The sequence below is a fragment of the Pectinophora gossypiella genome, chromosome 16 (genome assembly GCF_024362695.1).
Source record: "Pectinophora gossypiella chromosome 16, ilPecGoss1.1, whole genome shotgun sequence".
In the NCBI taxonomy this organism is placed as follows: domain Eukaryota; kingdom Metazoa; phylum Arthropoda; class Insecta; order Lepidoptera; family Gelechiidae; genus Pectinophora; species Pectinophora gossypiella.
In genome coordinates this window covers 2,476,897-2,484,793 of record NC_065419.1, presented here as the reverse complement: position 1 = coordinate 2,484,793, position 7,897 = coordinate 2,476,897, and positions in this window count along the sequence as shown.

Genomic DNA, 7,897 nt, shown 5'->3' with positions numbered 1-7,897 from the left:
TTAAGCTAAGTAACGTTATGGTATTAGGCACCAATTTTACATTTTTCACTTTGGTTTCTCTTCAGCCAGCATAATATGTAAATTTTTCGCCTTTTACCTACATTTGTATTTGACGAAATTTATGGTGTAGCGGTCTAATTTCGAGACGGCTAATCAAAACATCCCGGGAGCTCTATAGCTTTGAGACAATGAAGGACTCTCCAGGCTACGTTCCTGAAAAAATATAGATGGCACGAGGATTCGGCTCGTGCGGTCCATGTATAGAATGCCCAGTACTCACTCAGGCTGGTGTTACCGAGTTTTAGTGTGACGGTAGACCTACACCAGGGATCGGCTTAAAGCCCGTATCTGTTCATACAGGAGGAGGCACTCTGGTCTATGTTATTCGTTGACGACAATGTCCTTGTCAGGGAAAATTCTTCAGGAATCCAGATCAGACTGGAAAAATAGCAGGATACTGGGAAGTGTTGGACTGAGGATCAGTAGAAGACCGAGCACTTGTTCTGCGATTTCGGTGGCACGTCCAGTTTTTCCCACGTAGCCTTAATTGGTGTATCCTTACCAGTCTGCTCCGATTCAGGTATCCGCAAAAACAATAATCGTTATAAAAAAATCTCGTCAAAAGTAGCCGTTACGGAGTAGCAGCTACTCGCCCTACTCCGGCCACAGCACAACAAACGTGGCGTCATGACGACTGCGCATGACAGAAGTGCGCGTGAACCCCCCTCCACACAGCTGACCGCGCCGCGCGTGCCGACTGAAGTTAAGCACTTTATACAATACCTACATAACATAGACGCGCAAAGTCCGTATCCGCAACTTTTTACGTGACTGCCAGTACATCTCGCTGACCGTCTGTCGGCTAAGTTTTGTTGATAGTGGGGACAAAACTTTTCTTACAATCTTCTTAATTAGGTACTTACTTACATAGATACGTATTTCATTACGAATACTACTATATCAAATGTTAGGATTTAATAAGACTGATAACAGGACATTCAACTTAGTTTGATCGTTTTCATTAAGTACATTCAACTTAGTTGAAAAAAGTTAATAGAAACAAAAAGCATTTAATTTTTAGACGCGGTTTTCTGGAGTAACTATCTACATTTCACACTATTATTTAATAGGTGTTATTTATAATTTATAATAGAAATAATTCAACAATTTTGATTTGTTTTTAAACAAATCAAGTCTTGTAAAAGATATCTTTTGAAGGTGTACTTTGAAGGGACTTTTATTAATAACACTTATGAGTATGATCGCATGGATGAGAGCTGTTTGTCCCGCGAACTAAAGAACTGTGGGTTCAAATCCCAGAGTTAGACTTTTTTAAATTTATTTTTCTCTTTATAATAATTTGTAAAACAAAAAATAGTGTACAGAGCCCCTTATCAAAATAGAATGCGCACGATTTCGCGCTTTGAACCGCGCACTGTTCATGCGTGACGTCATGTCACTCGCGATACTGTAACGTGTACACAGCAGTATTCGTCTTTGTAGGGTTAACAATACTTTTTTCTTCGTTTTGATAAAGCTTCGTTATTAAAGTTATTTCGAAATTTAAATTCAATGTTGTCACCGCAGTTTGCGTCTTTGTATTTTTTTTTATTGGCTTTAACTACTTACTTGGCCTCTCTCTTATCGTTTTGGTTTAGAATAAAATATCTATCTATTTTTATTTAAATACCCATTTTAAAACTGATTGGGCAAACCCAAGGCTAGAGTTCAAACAACCGTATTATAAATGTTTTTTTCTACGTGTCAAATAAATAACATATAATTCGTCACGTAGAAAAAACATACGTTTAAAGTCTAGCCTAAGTCTAGACCTAGTCTAGACTTGGGTAAAGTATAAACCAGCTTAAATCTTTTTTGATTGCTTTTTTTGTTTTCTTTTTTTTCTGCTTCTATGCTGTTCTGGGAGCATATAAAAAACATAGAACACGTTCAGCTGCTTCTCTTCCCGGGCATGTCGTAAAAACCGACAGAGGGATTGTGTCCTCTAACATGGTGGACTAATGTTATGGGCGATAGGCTGATCCCTTATCACCATAAGGTTCATCATATCCATCTTTAGACTTCGTATCAACAGTGGCTGCAAGTTGTCTTTGATTACTTGTGGCTCTGCCCACCCCATTAGGGATTACGGGCGTGAGTTTATGTATGTATGTAATCTTTTTTTTTTACTTACGCTTTATAACGATCCTAAAATCTTCAAAGCTATTGTGAATAGGTATTTAAGTACTAGGTAAGCGGTATTATCGTTATAGACGGCAATACGGATTACCACGTTGGTCTAACAGAAAGCGATGGATGTACGGTCTGACTACCCTAATTGGGATATAGTGCGAACTACACCTGAAAAGATAAAATAGAGAATAAGACGATAAATTCCACTTGATATTAATTCAGAAGGTCTGAATCATCCCCCTCAGTATTCGTTACGATGTCACTAGCACCCTGTATACGTCCCACTGCTGGGCACAGGCCTCACCTCAATCAACCGGAGGGGGTATGGAGCATACTCCACCACGCTGCTCCACTGCTGCTCAAGTTCAGCTTTATTTTTTATTTGCAAATGTCATCAACTACTTGGTCGGACAAATGAGGAGCGCTGAAAGCAAAAATCTAGTTCATATAATTATCAGTATACAGTGATAAATGTATACTTATGAAGTAAGTAGTTATACCTATTATATTATCAAAGTCACACCCTTTCTGAATGATATCATTGTACCTACCTACACAGTTCATACAAATCAAACATTCAATATTATGTATACCTAATAAATACTACAGTCATAATTATCATAGTTATTATTATTTATGTCGTTTCCATATCTCGGGCATATGGAGTCCCGGACCTTTGGAAGGCGTGCGTGGGGCCGAAGCCAACACGTAGAGGCCCTTAAGACGATTTAATCTAAATTTGGTGTGACATCAACCGGCGATTATCCCTGTATGCACTATGGGAGTTCACCTAAAGACAATCCCCGGTTCGTGTAGCACTATTGCTGAACAAAAGAAACAATTGGGTTGGGGGTTAGTGGACTGGGATACTGGGGCTATGGGGGACTATAGCGCCTGCTCGACCAATATTAACAACAAAGATGCAATGAGCAGGCGGTGACTCGCCAGCCACTCACGGAATGGGCCACCTATCTAGCAAACGCGACTGGACTGCAAGGCAGCAACATGGTTGTGAGCAGCTCAGGGTGTCGAGAGGTGTACACCGCTTTCTGCGAGGCGGTTTACCCGCCTCACCAACTCGCGACTTTTGCATCTTTCACTTCCACCCTGCGAGCGTAAAGTTCTAACGACCCACTCTGGCCGGCCAATGAAGGCAAGCCAGAGGTGAGAGTCCTGCGGCCCCCGCTAGGGTCCACTCCGGCCGGCCAGAGAAGGTAAGCCGGAGACGGAGGGCATGACCGACTCTCGGGGGATCTCAGCTCCGTGGTGTCACTCACCAACAGCTTGCCACAAGCTGGCCTGCGGAGACTGACTGCACCAGGAGGCGTTGGAGGGGGGAAGTATTATTAATTATCATTTATTTGTGGTTATTATTATTATTGCGTATGGCAGACAAAAATAAAATATCCTGCGTGGATCATATATCCAGCTTAAGCTCCCCTAACCAAGTCTCTGCCGCATCTGCCGCGTGGGAATTAGTCAAGAACTACCTCCTCGCGGTCCTCCCTGGGCAACGCTTTAGCCGGCTAAACGTTCTCGACTGAAATGGCTCACCGGACTGTTCCTTGCGAATCTGCCGCTGCTTCATCCTGCGATTACATCATTTATTTGTGGTATAAAACGTGTACCCTTAGATAAGACCATAACGTCGTCAAAACATCATTATTATTATCAATTGTGTATTTACTAATTACAATACGTACATGTTTAACAATGGACGGACATACTTTATAGATAATAATAAAATAAAGTACTTATTATAATTATTTTCGTAGAAGAATAGAATGAAGAGCTGCTGTCGGTGTAGCGTTGTCCGCAATGTACATCGTAATGTATAAATAAAATAAAAAAAAAAGGAATCTTTATTTTGCTCTTCACAAAGGTAACACAAATTATGTAATCTTAACTAGGGTAATGATACATAATTATAGTGCCTTTTAAGAAACTGATGTCTATACTAGGTGTGACCCTGTGTGACAGATCACCAGGCTGCCAACCTCTTACGGAACTCCTAGTTTATAACCTTAGAACTATAGGAAAGTGAAGCCTAAACAAAAACATAAAATATCAATATTGGGTGGTACACAAAAGAATTAAAAGAAAGAAGAAGAAGAAAGGAAAGAATTTTGAAGAGGTTTAATTTTAATACACACTTCCTCTCTTCCCTTCAACGTTGCTGTGCCCTACAGGGTCCATGTTATAGTTCCTATGCCTATGTAACACCCCATTATACTACATGGAATGCAATAAATAATTGACAATTGAATTGAGAATTCAGTGCGTTTGAGTATGTGTGTGTGTGTGTGTGTGCGTGCGTGAGTGTGTGTGTGTGTGTGTTTGTGTGTGTGTGAATGTGTGCGCGCGCGTGTGTGTGTGTGTGTGTGTGTATGCGTGTGTGTGTGTGTGCGTGTGTGTGTGTGTGTGTGCGTGTGTCTGTCTGCTGTCTGATAGCCCTACGACACGACCGTAGCTTGGGATCGGTTACTCGTATGGACGTTACGAACCCCAGTTCAGGCTTTAAGCCACTGAATTTTGTGTTTGGATAATTGATATCACGCGGTTTCCAGGACCCAGGATTTGTGTCAATGGCAATATACGGCCCCCTATTACATTGGACTTATCTCTCATCTGCCGAGATACCAGACACAATAGACACAATATTAAGGTTTATACCAAAAGCAAGGATTCTTGCTGGCTGTTTTATTTTTTTAATTGCTATATATATGACAGTGGCATGTTCTATTTTCACTTGTTACTTACTATTTTTCCATGGACTAACGTGTATACTAATTTTCTCTTCTATATTATAACTATTGTATTTATGATTTTTTATACATTGTGTCTGATTGAGATCTGCGTTTCGGTGTTCGAAAAGTTAAACATAGCTGGCGAGGAGTGGGTACAGTCACGAGTACTAATATGTATACTCTTTGAAACCATGTCACATTAACTTTTTTGACAAATTAAACCGTAAGTCTCATTAAATGTCAAATATGATAGTGCGACAGGGTTCTAAAGTGGGTACATGATATTGCTCGTGACCGTACTATACACTTCTGCCTACGCCATCAGGGATACTATGTTATATCATCCAATATTATAAATGTGAAAGAAGGTCAATTTCGTAACAAAAACAACACAGTTGGCTCCACCATTATCGACTATTAGGGCTTATTTATTAACAGAAAGCTCGGTGAGGTGTGGGTACTTAGTTCATTTAATTATTTAACAGTTTATCGTACACAAATATAATCATCATCAGCCCATTAACGTCCCCTCTGCTGGGGTACGGGCCTTCCCTATGGATGGATAGGGAGATCGGGCCTTAAACCATCACGCGGGCCCAGTGCGGATTCATGGTTATTAACGACTGCTAATGCAGCCGGGACCAACGGCTTAACGTGCCTTCCGAAGCACGGAGGAGCTCGAGATCAAATTTTTTTTTTGTGGTCACCCATCCTTTGACCGGTCTTTGCGAAAGTTGCTTAACTTCAACAATCGCAGACCGAGCGCGTTTTATATTATTTACATTTCACGACTTTACAATGCAGAAGCGCCAATGCGCCGTGAAACTTTCAATATGAACGATAATATAAGCACGCACACGCGCGCACGCACGCATGCACACACACACTTTAAGACATTTTTTTATGATTTAGACTATGTTTAATTTATTTTAACTATTACTTTTCAACTTTTCTCTATTTTGTTATTTTCTATTAACCATGACTTTCTGAAGGTGGAGGAGTCCTAAAACCAGGGTATCCTAGTTTAGGCTCCAGCCTCTACAATTATTCCCATGTATTTTTGTAGAGGAAACAAAGATTTAACTTACTTACTTAATCTAAACATTAATACCATTGATATACTAGAAGTATATCAATCAATTATACAGATAACACTAATTATTACTATGACCTTTCATAATTAGATTCATAACTTCAGTTTCTGAAACTGTTGGATCACGTACGGTACAACGTGACTTCTGACCAAGTAGATTAACAAAATAACGTGCCCTGATATACAGGGTGTTAGTGACATCGTAACGGTAAAGTGACGGCCTTTGTGGACCAGTGGTTGAGCGTTGAGCTCACGATCCGGAGGTCCCGGGTTCGAATCTCGGTGGGGACATATCACAAAAATCATCTTTGTGATCCCCAGTTTGGTTAGGACATTACAGGCTGATCACCTGATTGTCTGAAAGTAAGATGATCCGTGCTTCGGAAGGCACGTTAAGTCGGTGGTCCCGGTTACTACTTACTGATGTAAATGAGTAATCGTTATATGAGCCATGTCAGGGGCCTTTGGCCAATAATAACCCTGACACCAGGGGTGATGAGGTTGGTAATTCACCTCACAACCCACACGATTGAAGAAGAAGTGACACCGTAACGAAACCTTTGGTATCAAGTGGAATTTTCCGGCGGAATATAAATAAAAAATGTAGTCTTTTATTTTTGTTATTTTCAGACCATGATTCTGAGTTGATGTCAAGTGGAACATTCTGTCGAAAAATTAATGAAAATTTTAGTGTTTTTACCTCGTTATTTCCATGATTCTGAGTTGATATCAAGTGGAATTTTCAGTCGGAAAATTAATAAAAATGTTAAGAGTTTTTTTAGTTATTTTCGAACCATGATTCTGAGTTGATATCGAATGGATTTTTATATCGGAAAATTATAAAAAATGTAATGTTATTTATTTATTTATTTAAGAACTGTGAATACGGAACCTTCTGATCGATCAAAGTTAGTGCCTTTTGCGTCAAATCTACAGTAAATCTAGAAATAAATCGTCAAAAACAAAGCAACTTTATATGGAAACAAAATTATCATATTGTACCAGTAATTTTGTTTAAATGTCAGCTGAGCTCATCAAACCTATTGTTTCATTACAATACTTACGTTATACTATATTATTATAAACTATTCTACTTAATACCAGCTGTTGTTTTGAACTATACTGTGTAAATTAGCTATAATTTTCTATATAACCGTCATTCTTTGCGCTTGCGCAATAATAATAGATGACGCATGGATTCTGCTATCGCGTGTACTGTCATGGAACAGCTGGCCGATTAAAAACTCCATAATGAGATGGGTGACGTGTGATCAGAAGAGTTTTTTTACGTCACTTGCCGCAAACAGCATCAACTATTTGGCCAGACAAATGAGGGTTTTCACCCGGTACTTAACTGTAAGGCGACGATAAGTATGTATTTTCGTTTGCATAAAATCATCTCCGTTAGCTAGCATCCCGTTTTTTCACAGGGTTCGCTTACCTAACCTAAAGATTTGACAGGTCCGGTTTTTTACAGAAGCGACTGCCTATCTGACCTAACCCGAAGGGAAAACCAGGCTGATTACCTCCGAAAATGCATTTCTCGGGAATGTGGGTTTCCTCACGATGTTTTCCTTCACTGCTGAGCACGTGATAATCATTTATGATCACAACATGAATTCTAAAAGCGATCAAGGGTTTGCATTTTGAGGTTCGGAACCCTAAAAACTGTAACAAAAACCAAAAAGGCTTGTACGTAGAGCTCATAATTTAATATTATACTTACTAATATTATAAATGGAAAAGTGTGTGTCTGTCTGTTTGTTTGTCCGTCTTTCACGGCAAAACGGAGCGACGAATTGACGTGATTTTTTATCTCTTTCTGTGGTGGAGTGTGCTCCATACCCCCTCCGGTTGATTGAGG